The sequence below is a fragment of the Phyllobates terribilis genome, unplaced genomic scaffold (genome assembly GCF_046119375.1).
Source record: "Phyllobates terribilis strain yellow unplaced genomic scaffold, ASM4611937v1 Scaffold_2__4_contigs__length_985480577, whole genome shotgun sequence".
Lineage (NCBI taxonomy): Eukaryota > Metazoa > Chordata > Amphibia > Anura > Dendrobatidae > Phyllobates > Phyllobates terribilis.
This window is the reverse complement of record NW_027362762.1, coordinates 43,990,850-44,006,987: the sequence shown is the minus strand read 5'-3', so window position 1 is coordinate 44,006,987 and position 16,138 is coordinate 43,990,850. Positions and strand designations below refer to the sequence as shown.

The following is a 16,138-nucleotide window of genomic DNA, read 5'->3' as shown; positions in this document are numbered from 1 at the left end:
CAATCACACCCAAAGCTGCTTTCAAAATTCATGGTGATATATCAGTTTGGAACCCAATTAAAAGGAGTTATTTTCCATCTTCGCAGATGGACATTTTCGGATACTGCTCGGAAAAACGAGAACTTTTGCAATTTACTGCTTATTAAAGTTTTCAGCAGTTCTTAAGAAATGAACAGTTTTTCCTTTTGTTTACAGCTTGTTGCCAAGGAGACAGACCACCGCTGCCGTCAAGATCGTAAGCGCTGCGGTGAAGCTGGCTGAGATTCGGAGGTAACAACGCCACCCCACCCTCCCAGTGATTCTGGCCTGGCTTTAAAACATTGGTTACAAGTTCCATAGAAAAGAGCTTGTAAGCACAATACATGTTCTGAGGTCAAGCCGTGGTGGTCGGTCTCCAAGGCAACCAGCTGTAAAGAAAAGTAAAAAAAAAAAAAAAAAAAATGTTGACCTCAATAACGGCTGAAATTTTTAACAAGCAGTAAATTACAGAATTGCATGTTTTTACAAGCTCTATCCAAAAATGGAGCTTTTCTATAGAAAAAAGGACCCGCGCAAAATACACTCCAGCTGCTGCAGAACCTCTGATATAAGGAAAGAGGATGAGAAGGCCCCTTTGTGTTATATTTGAATGAATTCTGCTCGCCGACAACACCACAACCAGGAGGCAGCTCATACAATGTGCAACACCCAACAGGGGGCGACAAAGAGCACAGGAGGCAACTCCACCCACAACTGAGCAAAAATATGAAATCTGTGCTCCAGCCTGAGGCAAGACAGGAGACTTTAGACTAAAAATAAAGGGATCTATCAAAACCTATTAGAAAAAAAAATCTTTACCATGCAAGTCAGCGATACTTACTGCACAATTCAGGTCAATACGAAGCAAAACTGGAAATGCCCTCTAAACCTGTGCTACTGCAGCAATGACCTTGTTCTGCCACTATAGGAATCCGGATGCTTCACTTATGTCCCATATTCAAAAACAGACGAGACGCTGGTAAAAGAATCCCCTATACCTCTACACTCCTTGGCATTTCCCTTGCAAATCACATTGTACCTGCTGATTACTCAGATGGATATTTATCTGGGACTATATGGCAGTAGGGAACTAGTATGGCCGGCGTCATAGAGCTCACCGATATGCCGTATAAATGCTATGGTCATATGTAGCAGATATACTGTGATTTTCAGTCTGGATTTATAGGCAGAAAATCCACAGATTGTGCCACTCAAAAAAAAAAAAAAAAAAAAAAAAAAAAAATTTAAGAAAGATTTTAATTCCACTGCACTTTGATACTTCCTGAAGATTTTACTTATCACCTGGGTAAGTATAGGGTAAAATCTGCAACCAAATAGAAAAAATAAATAAAAAAATTTTTGGTTATCTGTGGATGTCCCAACTGGGCAGATATACAGAATTTTTTTTTTTTTTTTTGGGGGGGTGGGGGGGGGGGGGTGGTATAAATCGACCTGCAATGTGGAATTTTAAATTTACAGCATGTCACTTTCTGATGAGTACTAAACCTAACACATCCACGATAAGTTCATGCGTTGAGGGATTCTTTTGGGGAGGTTTTTTTTTTGGAACGGATCCTCTCCAAAATCTTCTGCCTATGCTAGGTGCACATGTTGTATTTTGGAGACATTTTTAGAGCAGAACTGGGAGGAAAGTCTTTTTGCCGAGTTTTTGAGGAAACTGAGCAGAAAAAAGTTTGGAGGAGGATCTGGAGAGTTTTTGCTCAGTTTCCGCTCCAAAACTTTCTAAAAAACCTCTGTATGCACATAAGCCACTGAATGGAAAAGCTTCAAATCCTCCTCAAAAATTGGGGAGATTCCGCTCAGTTATCTCTGAAAAAAATCTCAGTGTGAACATAGCCAGTCACTGCCTCAAAAACCTCTTGGAAAACTATAATTTCACTTGTATTGGAAATCCACTCTCCTGTTCCTACGAGGAGTTTTTGGAGGAGTTTTTCCCCTTCCTCCACAAACAGGTTTTGAAAAATGCCTGGTGTAAAGAAGAAAAAGTGCACGTTCACTTCTCTGGAGTGGATCCTGAAGGAAACCTCTCCAAACTAAAAGGCGGGGTCAGAAAAATAAAAATCTCTTCCAAAACTCTTTAAAAGGCACACGGCATATATGTCTAGGTGGAAATCCGCCTGGAATCTGCCTGAAAAAGCGCCGAAATAATGAACATAATGCACGACCGGCGGATTTTTCCTGAAGTGGCTTCGATGTGTTCCCCGGCATCTTAGGGCTCATTCACACACAAGTGCTATAAGTGTTTTTCACAGAGTCTATGGGGCTGTTCACATGCTCGTGATCTTTTGCGGACCGAGTGGTCTGTTCAAAATCGCGCAGATATGTCCGATGTTGATCTGAGTGTCTGATCAACCACAACATAACAAGTCTATGGCTCAGAGGAAAAAATAAAATAACCAATATCAGACAGCACTCGTATACCATCCAAGTGCTGTCCATTTTTCACTGACAAGAGATAGGAGAAGCTGGAGAATCAATGGGGAAAAAAAAAAAAAAAAAAAAAAAAAACACACAACTAAAAACTGACCATAGTCTGATGACACTGATGAAATCAATGATGAATCTCGGTCCGTTTTACTTGTACTTCAAAAAAGCTGACGCCTGAATGAGGCCTTAAAGACGTCGTATATACCCTAGGGCTGTATGAACAATGGAGTTTTACTAGGAGTTTTTGGAGCCGAAACTCCAAAAACTTCCTAAAGAAGGAGCTGTTGAGTTTTTTTCTGATTGTCAAATATCATTTATCTAGTGGAACCTGCAACAGGAACAACTACTTTTTGGGGGAGTATTTGGAGATTTTTTGTTTTCTTATCTGTTTTGAAGAGCTTTTTGTTCGTTTGCAGCTTTTGTACAATAGCTAGTTTGGAGCGGATTATATCAGAAAAAAACCTGCATGAACTTTGGTCCCCCACCCCAAAAAAGCAAAATACTGATAATTTAAACAGCAAAGCGGTCTTACAATGGAAATGTGAACATACCCGCACAGCTTCACCCCTGCAAGAACGACATTAATGGTAAGCCAAACTCAACAATTTTCTGCAGTGTTGTCAGTTTGCCATTTGCAGATCCTTTGCAAAATTTAATCTGCAGTTTTCAACCAAATTATTATTTTTTTCTTTCCCATTTCTTAAATCTGCAGTAACAAATCTGTAACATAGTTGCACAAATATCGGTGTGGATTTCCCTGTGGATTTTGGCAGCGCTTGCACATTTACCCTAATGTTACATTCATAGGTGCTCTTTAAATGTAAAGCTATACCCACAGAATAGGTTCCATGACATTATTGCAGCGCCTACAGTCACCCAGCTTTCCACGGACCCTGCAATGCCTTACACTGACTTCTAGAGCAGAGTTATACCGCCATCCCCTCCTCCGCCAATTCCACTGTTACCCCACTGCAAAGAAAAATGCTAAAAGCATCAGGACTTGCTGACTTGTCGCAGAGTTCACCTCGTCTCCTCCATTTCCCAAGGAAACAGCTGGGATCGGGCACAAGGCCAAAAGAGCTTGGATTTTACAAGCAGCAGTTTCCGGGTGACCTGGGGATCACGAATGATTCGAGTGCTCAGCCGAATCCGTGAACAGGATATCAAGGAGCACAAATTTATGGAGATTGCACATAATTATCCTATGTTGGACAGCACGACCTATCCTCTAATTCAGTGGTATCTCAGTGCATGCTGGGAGTTGTAGTTGTTGCAGCGATGGCAAGCCAGAGATGTATAATTATAGAGCTTTTAGCACTCGGAAACCCAACATTTCCCCACAGCTGAGAATTTGAAACAATTGTATCCAGTGTAGACAATACTCTGCAAACAAGAGTTTGCTACAATGTATCAGCACAGATTAAATGTATCAGTCTGGAGTCCTTACTGTTTCGCTCACAGATGGCATGAAACTGGAATAAACCCACAATTTGAGAACCATTTGCCGGGTACGGCTTCTCAGTCACTGACAGCAAGCAGAGATCTTGAAAACATCAGGAGGCCGATTCAAACTGATTTTCTAGAGTAAAAGTATTTGAAATATTGCAAAACTTTTGAGCAACTTTGACCTTTTTTTGCCGTTCTTGGTGTAGGGCTCCAATTCATTTTGAGGTCTGATTTCAGACCCCAGAAATGAATGCAGACCCCAGAAATGAATGCAGACCCCTGCTGCAAAGCATGATGGTCCTGAATTTATTATGCATTTTTCAGCCACTCTGTTTCCACACGTATAAATAGATGGAAGCACATACGTGTACGGATATATTTTGGGTGGAAACACGCCTCAAATAAGTGAAGGCGCCCCAGGCTGCTATAATTAAACCATAATCAGTTATAAACACCACACAGCGGGGGAGGGGGGGGGGCTCACGCTGCAGCTCCCCCTGAACTTTTCAACCTAGAAAACAGAACGTCGGCGCAGTAATCTCTGGATATTCAGATCAATCCTCGCTAAACACTTCTATTGATGCGCACTTTAGAAAAGCTTAAGCTGCAGCACAAGCGAGGAGGCTTCATCCAACACCTCTGAGGGATCGTGCACAGGAGCCACCGCGCAAACATCCCTCGCCAGCACGTACCAGACAGACCACCGCCAAACCTGAACACATCCAGACTAACGGAAAATCCACCTGCTGCAAAAATACTGAGAAGCCCAAGAAGCAAAAAAAAAAAAATTCCCTAGTACCACATTGTTTATAGCACTGAAGGAATTATTATTAATATACAGTGGCATGTAAAAAGTTTGGGAACAGTAGTTGAAGATGAAGTGATCTCTAAAAAGGCTAAAGTTAAAGATGACAAGTTTCCTTTTTTTTTTTTTTTTTTTTTTGCCTAAAATACAATCACAAAAAGGAAAAATGGGCAGATGCAAAAGTTTGGGCACCCTCAGAGATCTGTGTGCTCTGATGTCGGAAACCTTGGTCAAAGTTCTTAATTAGCCTGTAAGGCTATGTGCCCACAATGCAGAAATGCTCCGGATTTTTTCCTGAGCGTTTTTGCATCTCCCTGGCAGAAAAAAAAACGCATGTGGATTGTACATGGGTTTTTCCTGCCAGGGACAAGCGGATGTGAAGCGTTCGTCACTTGACAATCTGCATGTGGAAATGCAAGCGCTTTCCAAGCGATTTTAGCATCACTTGGAAAAGTGCTTGACAACTTTGTCACATGCAACCGGCATGAATTTATATAGTGTGACCGTAAAGAATGGTAAAAAATAAATATTATACTTACCTTCTGATGGCCCCCGATGTCTTTATCCGATGCGTCCTTGCTTGCCGGCAGCTCGCGGTAGACTAAAGGACCTGCCGACGTCAGCGGTCGCGTGACCAGTCACATGACAGGTCCAGAAAAATCCGCAGCATGTCCATTATTTGTGCATTTCTGCATGCAGATTTGAGGTCCCAATGCATTTGAAAAACGCAAGTCAAATCCGCATGTAAAAACGCTGCAAAAATGCGTCAAAAAACGCGTGCAAAATCCGCAAGCGTTTTATACTACCAAGAACATTGAGAAACGCCACAGAAATTTTCTGCTTCATTTCTGCATCGTGGGCACATAACCTTAGGGTTATGGCTTCTTCACCATCATCGTTAGGAAAGGCCAGGTGATACAAATTTCCCAGCATCCTCTAACCTTGTGCCAAAAACAGCAGCCATGGGTTCTTCTAAGCAGCTGCCTAGCGCTCTGAAAATGGTGGAGGCCACAAAGCAGGAGAAGCTATAAGAAGATAGCAAAGCATTTTCAAGTTGCCCTTTCTTCAGTTCAAAATATAATTAAGAAATAGCAGTTACCAGGAACAGTGGAGGTCAAGATAGGTTTGGAAGACCAAGCAAAATTTCAGTGAGCTGCACGTAGGATTGCTACAGAGGCAAATCAGAACCCCCGCTTCACTGCAAAAGACCTTCAGGAAGATTTAGCAGGCTCTGGAGTTGTGGTACATTGTTCTACTGTTCAGAGACACCAGTACAAACATGGCCTTCATGGAAGAGTCATCAGAAGGAAACCTCTCCTGCGTCCTCACCATAAAATTCAGTGTCAGAAGTCTTCAAAAGAACATCTAAACAAGCCTGATGCATTTTGGAAATAAATCCTGTGGACCGATGAGGTAAAATAGAAGTATTTGGCCACAATGATCAAAGGTATGTGTGAAGAAAAAAAGAACATCTCGCTAACCATTAAGCATGGGGGAGGATCAATAATGCTAGGGGGTTGTGTTGCAGCCAATGGCACGAGAAACATTTCACAGGTAGAGGGAAGAATGGATTAAATTAAATTTCAACAAATTTTTGATGCAAACGTAACCCCATCTGTAAAAAAGCTGAAGATAAAAAGAGGATGGCTTCTACAAATGGATAATGATCCTAAACACACGTCAAAATCCACAATAGACGACCTCAAAAGGCGCAAGCTGAAGGTTTTACAATGGCCCTCACAGTCCCCTGATCTGAACATCATTGAAAATCTGTGGCTAGACCTCAAAATAGCAGAGCATGCAAGAGGAGCCAGGAATGTCACAGAACTGGAAGAATATATGTACGGAAAGTATTCAAACCCCTTTACATGTTTCACTCTGTTTCATTGCAGCCATTTGGAAAATTCTAAAAAGTTCATTTTTTTTCTCATTAAAGTACACTCTGCACCCCATCTTGACTGAAAAAAAAACAAATGTAGAAATTTTTGCAAAATTAAAAGAGAAAAACTGAAATATCACATGGTCATAAGTATTCAGACCCTTTGTTCAGTATTGAGTAGAAGCCCCCTTTTGAGCGAGTACAGCCATGAATCTTCTTGGGAATGATGCATCAAGTTTTTCACACCTGGATTTGAGGATCCTCTGCCATTCTTCCTTGCAGATCCTCTCCAGTTCAGTCAGGTTGGATGGTGAACGTTGGTGGACAGCCATTTTCAGGTCTCTCCAGAGATGCTCAATTGGGTTTAGGTCAGGGCTCTGGCTGGGCCAGTCAAGAATGGTCACAGAGTTGTTCTGAAGCCACTCCTTTGTTATGTTAGCTGTGTGCTTAGGGTCATTGTCTTGTTGGAAGGTGAACCTTCAGCCAAGCCTGAGGTCCAGAGCACTCTGGAAGAGGTTTTCACCCAGGATATCCTTGTACTTGGCCGCATTCATGTTTTCTTCAATTGCAATCAGTCGTCCTGTCCCTGCAGCTGAAAAACACCCCCATAGCATGATGCTGCCACCACCATGTTTCACTGTTGGGATTGTATTGGGCAGGTGATGAGCAGTGCCTGGTTTTCTCCACACATACCGCTTAGAATTATCACTAAAAAGTTCTATCTTCGTCTCATCAGACCAGAGAATCTTATTTCTCATAGTCTGGGCGTCATTCATGTGTTTTTGAGCAAACTCTATGCAGGCTTTCATATGTCTTGCACTGAGGAGAGGCTTCCGTCGGGCCACTCTGCCATATAGGCCCGACTGGTGGAGGGCTGCAGTGATAGTTGACTTTGTGGAACTTTCTTCCATCTCCCTGCTTCATCTCTGGAGCTCAGCCACAGTGATCTTGGGGTTCTTCTTTACCTCTCTCACCAAGGATCTTCTCCCACGATTGTTCAGTTGGCTGGATGACCAGGTCTAGGAAGACTTCTGGTGGTCCCAAACTTCTTCCATTTAAGGATTATGGAGGCCACTGTGCTCTTAGGAACCTTGAGTAATGCAGAAATTCTTTTGCAATCTTGGCCAGATCTGTGCCTTGCCACAATTCTGTCTCTGAGCTACTTGGGCAGTTCCTTTGAGTTCATGATTCTCATTTGGTCTGACATGCACTGTGAGCTGTGAGGTCTTATATAGACAGGTGTGCGCCTTTCCAAATCAAGTCCTATCAGCTTAATTAGGCACAGCTGGACTCCAATGAAGGAGTAAAACCATCTCAAGGAGGATCACAAGGAAATGGACAGCATGTGACTTAAATACAAGTGTCTGAGAAAAGGGTCTGAATACTTATCACCATGTGATATTTCAGCTTTTCCTTTTTAGCAAAAAATTTCTACATTTCTGTTTTTTTTTCAGTCAAGATGGGGTGCAGAGTGTACTTTAATGAGAAAAAATGAACTTTAGAATTTACCAAATGGCTGCAATGAAATAAAGTGAAAAACTTAAAGGGGCCTGAATACTTTCCATAGTGTGTGGGTGTAAAAAAAATTATTTATAATATATATATTTTTTATTTATTTATTTTTTTTTCTTCTTCTAATTTGCCTAAAATACAAAGGAAGCGTGTCATCTTAGGCCTTTTAGAGATCATTTCATCTTCAACTTGCTTAACTGTTCACAACAGGAATTTTGACCAGGGGTGCCCGAACTTTTACATGCCACTGTATTAGTGGATTCTATTACTTACAGGCATGAGTAGTAAACAGAGAAGAGTGAAAGGGTTAAGTGATGGCGCTGAGATGAGTGTGCGCTTCGCATCCTACACGTGTCACACAAACAGCGGTGTAACGAAGGCGCGCGATATGTAGGCTGCAGATAATCATATAGATGACGCGACAGCGAGGACTCGCAACACTCGACGACGCGCCTCCGCTGGGTTCTCCCATTCACCGACAGCAAGCAGAGATCTTGAGAAACAGAAACAAAGTATATAATTACAATGCACACGTCACAGACACAGGACACCGCTTCACGTCCCAGTGGACGCCTGACGTCAGGTCTTCACTCACACTAAACGATGCATTTATTTTGTGGATCACTTCCCAGTTGTCCGGATGCTGCCTGCAGTGTAAAGAATGGAGGTTTTCATTCTGGTTTCCATCATTACATCCACAGCCTTTACTACTTTGACATTGTTGCGAGTTTCAGTAAGCAGGAGAGAATATATATGTATACACTGCTGGAATTTGTACATGGTCTCCACCATGCTTTACACTGCAGGCTGTATCCAGAATACAAATACGGTTTATACTGTATAGCAGCCAGTTTTCTCTATTTACACCCCTCCTCTGCAACAAAAAAGATTGGCGATCAGCTGTAATGTTTACAGTTAAGTTTTACATGGGGCTGCCAGTAATCCTGCTGGATGATCTCATGTCTCTAGGTAGCACTCATCATTTCCATGGAAGAAGTTGCCGTCTGCTCCTGTGAATCACACTTTCCTTCCCCAGCTCCTCTCCCGGATCTTGATCACACACACACACACACACACACACACACACACACACACACACACACACACACACACACACACACACACACACACACACACACACACACACACACACACACCAGCAGCTCTGAAGCCCTCGCAGCTACAACTCCCAGCATTCTAGTTTCACAAATGTCACTTTCAAAACATGGTGGGAGTTGTAGTTTGATATCAGCCAGAAAAAAAAAAAATACAGTTCATAGATGTCATTCCTGAGGTTGAAGGTACAATATCGGGCAAGTGAATGGTGCTGCACCCGGCTGACCAAACAGCAGAGTCTGTCATTCAGGATCCTAGGAAAGTTGGGTGACTACACTGGGTCTTAATTTCTTAAAAGAAAAAAAGACAAAAACATCTTAAAAACCTTGAGACTTGGCTTAATTAAACATCCAGTGCTCAGCAGATAGGCCATTCAGGAGTCTGGAAAAGCTGGGTGTCAACAGGTACGTCAAAAACTGGTGCAGTAGGCTTCAACTGGTCCCTTTAAATATTAGATCATCCCTCCCCATATTGGCTCACACTGGGCGCGTTCCCCTCTCCGCGATCACATGCTTAAAACATTCCAAAAAATGACCAAAAAAATACAGCAACGCAAAAAAAAAAAAAATCGCTTCATGGGATGGAGTACATTAGGCAAAAAATGTAACAACTTTTTAAAAAGCTGCAATGGTCGAATCGGTTACAAACATCTGGAAAAACCCACCCACAATGGGAAACATAAAAAAGGCAAACACATAAAATAGACTGCAAAAAAAAAAAAACAGGTACAAACAGTAATGAATTTTCGCCATAGAGTTATTGCTTTTTCCAGATTTCAGCTGAAACATTGTAACTGATCACGTTTATGATACAATGTATCATCTCACTCTTATGTTTCCTCCCACAATTCCATCGGAAAGAATTGATCATCCTGTGCCTCCTGGTTCATGAACAGAATACCAAAGCTGCAGTGAAAACAGACACTGGCAGAAAAGAAATGAGCAGCATTGCGTGGTCCCAGGATAATGGCAACCACTGATATAGGGTACCTTCCAAAAAAGGTGGTACCAAATTCAGCACCCAGTGCACCTTGGTCGGGATTCAAAAGATGCATTTAGGGGGCGAGGTAAAGAAGAACTCATTGATCTGTACCAACTAAACGCCCACTTAAAGGGGTTGTCGATGAAAAAAAAAATGGCTGCTTTTTTTTAGCCACAGCGCCACCCCATCCACAGGTTGTGTGCAGTATTGTAGCTCCATACACTTCAATAGAACTGACCTAATTTGCAAAAGCTGCCCATCGCCTAAGTGCAATCAGCTTTTTCTCAGTTTTGTATGGCGTCACCCAGCTTTCCTACAGTATTGATGCCTCAGCAGAGGACGTACCATGATTTACCCACCATACCAGCGGTCTAGGTGCCAACCTAGATTATAGCTGCCATAAAAGTCATCACTCAGCTTTCCCAGATTCCTGAATGGCAGTTCAGTGTATACATACTGTAATACCTGCTCTGCTTCTGTGCAGCTGGGAACAGAAATGTCTGAGAATTGCCATTCTGACCTCTAGGAACGCTGGGTGACAACCTTTTAATGACCTGTATCATGACCATGCAGGTTGTCACCCATCTTTCCCAGGCTACAAAAGGCAAGTCCACATACATAATCATAAGTCTTCTGATCCTACATTGCATCAGTCTGTACATTCAGAAGTGTAGGAAAGCTGGGGGACCACTTATGTATGAGCTATAATATGGCCATACCGGTTGTCACCCAGCTTTCCAATGGCAAATCAAATTAGAAATACTTCCAGCTTAGCTGCAGTCTCTTGGAAAGCTGGGTGTATACATGACAAGCTGCATCACCCAGCTTTTCTTTGCTTCTGAAAAGTTCACTTATATACAATCAAACACCGTATGCATCAATACAGACAGTCCAATTAGTATATGATATGGCCATAAAGGTTGCCACCCAGCTTTTCTGGGCTCCACAATGACGACGAACTTAGATATACCTGTCCATTCCGGGAAAGCTGGGTGACAACGAATGTATGAGCTATAATGGTGATCATTCAGCTTTTCCCAAGCCCCTGAATGGGAAGTCAGCTTACACACAAACTCGCCTGCTCCTACATCGCTGCACACTGCCCATTCAGTGCTCCAGGAAAGCAGGGTGACAACTCACATATGAGCTTTTATATTGCCATAAAGCTTGTCACCCAGCTTTCCCAGTCACAGATAAAAGGTTTAAACAATGGGGGGGGGGGGGGGTTATGTATGTCAATAAAAGGATCGAACTTTCCCCACACAAGGCTAACCAGTGCATGGCAGCACCATCCGCAGGGCGCAGCCTCATCCTGGCAGCATCCTCCCCGCCGCCAGCAGGCACTGAGCTCTGCAGCGTCACCTTAAATTCTCCCTGGCAGCTTCCATTTTTAGCAGCAGATAATCCCTGCGGAGCACGTGGATCGCCAGCCCGGAAAACAATGGTCCCTGGTGAGGGCACCGTGCAAACAGTTTGTAAATATACCCCATGCCCAATGTGTGCCCGTCACCAGGCACTCGCCCCGGCACCATCCAAATACCCAGCTGTCATAAGTGGCACGAAGCACGGCCATGAATACTGAAGGGTCTGACTAATCTCTGTCACCATAGATCTGCTTGCTGTCATTGAATGGAATCACCCTTGCTTACATCCAGCAGTCTCATGCGCTTTGGCAGCTGAGGGTTTGCTACAATTTGTACCCAGTCTAGGGGATCCCTTTAAAAGCTTCCAATCACTGACAGCAAGCAGGGACCCTGAAAATGGCCATAAATGGAAACACAGAAGTTGCAAAACTTTTCACTACACAAAACTGGTGGATTGGTGTCCAGCAGCATCCATTCCATCCTTCTTCCAAGGGAAACAAAAGTACCAGGACGTCTTATGACTTTCAATCTAGCTGAAGAACCACAAGTACCAACAAGTCCACAACAGCTGCAAGGGCATATTGGTGTAGCAGGATGACAACCACTTATAACCTTGCAGATGTGTCACTGGATCCACCTGCTGGAGCGCTACAAGTACTAGAAAGGCATGCTGATACTAGTAGTTCTCCAGCAAGTTCATCCCTTCATTGGTAACTACAAGGCTAACCCTTTCTAGTACTTGTAGTTCTACACAGGAGGCTGTGAGCTCCAAGAGGAACTACGACTCCTAGTATGGCTCCCCTCAGCTGTTAGGATTCCTGGTACTTGTAGTTCCCCATTCAAACATTCCTCATGCTGGGAAGTACATGTACCAGGAAGGCATGCTGAGACCTGTAGTTCCCTACACACACTCTCCTCATTCTGGGATGTATCTGCTGGAGAACTACAAGTACCAGGAAGACTAACAGCTGAAGGAGTCACACTGGGAGTAACATTTCCTCTTTCAGCACATAATCAATCGCCCAGATGTAATTGGAGAACTACAAGTTCCAGAAAGTCATGCTGAGATCTGTAGTTCTCCATGCACTGCCTTAACATACTGGGCTGAACCTGTTGGAGAACTACAAGTGCCAGAACACACAGGAAGGCTGGTGCATTGCCATGCTACTGCTGGGGAACTACAAGTACCAAGAAGTCTAACAGCTGTAGGGGTCATACTGGAAGATGCACATAACCAACCGCCCAGATGTAATTACTGGAGAACTACAAGTACCAGGACGACTAGAGGGGCTGTGGGTGACAAGTCCCAGTCCCAGTCCCAGTCCCGGGCGGGGCCATGCTGGTTGCTGTGGTCCCCGGCAGGCTGGGGCCGGGCAGCAGCGGGCGGCGCCGGGTCACACTTACCCTGTGCAGGTGTCCGGCAGCGCTGGTGCCCGCCGTCCGGGTGTGCGGAGAGCTGCGCTCCGTGTGATCACTGCACCGACCCCGCTGTACTCAGCCAGCAGGCCCCGCCCCGGCTCTCTGCTCACAAACCACGCCCCGCCCCGGGCTCTTAAAGAGACACGCACCCCTATCCCTAACACGCCTAAAACCTTAAAGGGACACGCACCTCAGTGAGGATTGTATCACTGTCCCCCTTCTCAGCAGCACTGATCCAGGAGCAGCGGGCGTTATCACATTTATCAAGGCCATAACCTCAAGGATTCAGAATTTGTTAATCATCATCATTATTATTATTATTATTTTATTTTAGCAGATTGAAAAAACGGGGTACATATGAATTTTTGATTGCTTTTTATTACTTTTAGGGAGTTAATTTTTGAGCTTCCATTAATTTTTTTTCTTTGCGTCGGTCACTATAAGGGATAAATAATTTTATATTGTCATAGATCAGACTTTTACGGATGTGACATGTGATTACATGTGATTACATGTGATTTTTATTTTATTATTAAAAGGGAAGTGACATAAAACTTTATATATATTTATACAATTTTTATATTATTTTATTTATTTTTTTTGTTAGTCCTGGTGGAGAAAAATCTGTGATTGTCCGATCGCTTGTACTATATAGTGAAATGCATTGCAGCATATAGAAGAAATCCCGGCCCCCTGTGCCGCCGAGGAGCTCTGCGCACAGATTACTGTATACATACAGTATATATATATATATCATTATATTAGTGACTGTTTTGTAAATATTGATTCTATTTAGTAAATATTGGAAGTGAAGGAAAAGCTCCTGGATGAGTCGGGGGACACCCTCTGTTCTCCGCAGCTCAGTTTTATGGTGTGTGTATATATATATATATATATATATATATATATATATATATATATATATTGGTACAGACCAAAAGTTTGGACACACCTCATTTAAAGATTTTTCTGTATTTTCATGACTATGGAAATTGTACATTCACACTGAAGGCATCAAAACTATGAATTACCACATGTGGAATTATATACTTAACAAAAAAGTGTGAAACAACTGAAAATATGTCTTATATTCTAGGTTCTTCAAAGTAGCCACCTTTTGCTTTGATGACTGCTTTGCACACTCTTGGCATTCTCTTGATGAGCTTCAAGAGGTGTGTCCAAACTTTTGGTCTGTAATATATATCCACGCTATACATTGTTAATGTGGTAAATGACTATTCTAGCTGCAAACGTTTTGTTTTTATTGCAATATCTACATAGGTGTATAGAGACCCATTTCCAACAACCACCACTCCAGTGTTTTAATGGCACATTGTGTTTCCTAACTGTGTAAGAAGGCTAATGGATGTTTAGAAAACCCTTGCACAAGTATGTTAGCCCAGCTGAAAACAGTTTGGCTGATTTGAGAAGCTATAAAATTGACCTTCCTTTGAGCTAGTTGAGAATCTGGAGCATTACATTTGTTTGTTCTATGAACCTCTCAAAATGGCCAGAAAAAGAGAACTTTCACATGAAACTCGACAGACTATTCTTGTTCTTAGAAATGAAGGCTATTCCATGCGAGAAATTGCCAAGAAACTGAAGATTTCCTACAACGGTGTGTACTACTCCCTTCAGAGGAGAGCACAGACAGGCTCTAACCAGAGTAGAGAGAGAAGTGGGAGGCCTCGCTGCACAGCTGAGCAACAAGACAAGGACATTAGAGTCTCTAGCTTGAGAAATCGACGCCTCACAGCTCCTCAACTGGCAGCTTCATTAACTAGTACACGCAAAACGCCAGTGTCAACGTCTACAGTGAAGAGGCGTCTCCGGGATGCTGGCCTTCAGGGCAAAGTGGCAAAGAAAAAGCCATATCTGAGACTGGCTAATAAAAGGAAAAGATTAATATGGGCAAAAGAACACAGACATTGGGCAGAGGAAGATTGGAAAAAGTTTTATGGACAGACGAATCAAAGTTTGAGGTGTTTGGATCACACAGAAGAACATTTGTGAGACGCAGAACAACTGAAAAGATCCTGGAAGAGTGTCTGACGCCATCTGTCAAGCATGGTGGAGGTAATGTGATGGTCTGGGGTTGCTTTGATGCTGGTAAAGTAGGAGATGTGTACAAGGTAAATGGGGTTTTGAATAAGGAAGGCTAACTCTTCATTTTGCAATGCCATGCCATACCCTGTGGACAGCGCTTGATTGGAGCCAAGTTCATCCTACAACAGGACAATGACCCAAAGCACACCTCCAAATTATACATGAACTATTTAGGGAAGAAGCAGACAGCTGGTATTCTATCTGTAATGGAGTGGCCAGCGCAGTCACCAGATCTCAACCCCATTGAGCTGTTGTGGGAGCAGCTTGACCGTATGGTGTAAAAAGTGCCCATCAAGCCAATCCAACTTGTGGAGGGGCTTCAGGAAGCATGGGGGGAAATTTCTCAAGATGACCTCAGCAAATTAACAGCTAGAAGCCAAAGGTCTGCAATGCTGGAATTGCTGCAAAGGAGCATTCTGTGACGAAAGCAAAGTCTGAAGAGAAAATTATTCTTTCTGATAAAAATCATTATTTCTAACCTTGTCAATGTCTGGACGATATTTTCTAATCATTTTGCAACTCATTTGATAAATAAAAGTATGGAAAACACAAAATTGTCTGGGTGACCCCAAACTTTTGAACGGGTGTGTGTGTATGTGTGTGTATGTGTGTGTATGTATGTGTGTGTGTGTGTGTGTGTGTGTATGTATGTGTATGTGTGTGTATGTATGTGTATGTGTGTGTGTATGTATGTGTGTGTATGTATGTGTGTGTATGTATGTATGTATGTGTGTGTATGTGTATGTATGTGTGTGTATGTATATGTATATATGTATATGTATATATATGTATGTATATATATATATATATATATATATATATAGAATCGGTATGAGCATGAATCCTAAGGCACTGGCTGCACTATGCAAAGAAAGTGTGGTGCAGAGCAATGTGTGGTGCAGAGCAATGTGTGGTGCAGAGCAATGTGTGGTCGCTGCAATTAAAGTTGTTTGTGCAGTAGTTTGCAGAATCAGAAGTGTCTGGATGTTGATGGTCGCCACATTCAGCACCTAATGTGATTGCAGAAGTCAAACGTGTCTATAT

General features: G+C 42.8%; 1 protein-coding gene across 4 annotated transcripts in view; it reads right to left on the bottom strand.

Moving 5' to 3' along the window:
* Positions 1-16,138, bottom strand: part of GDPD5 (glycerophosphodiester phosphodiesterase domain containing 5) — a 149,559-nt gene that overhangs the window by 113,249 nt on the left and 20,172 nt on the right. For 2 of the 4 annotated variants that reach the window (XM_073661331.1, XM_073661348.1), the window contains exon 1: positions 12,974-13,105. The exons of the other annotated variants lie outside the window; for them this stretch is intronic. The gene's annotated coding sequence lies outside the window, so the exon portion shown is untranslated. Of the gene's footprint in view, positions 1-12,973; positions 13,106-16,138 lie in introns of those variants that run through there. 4 annotated transcript variants of the gene reach the window in all.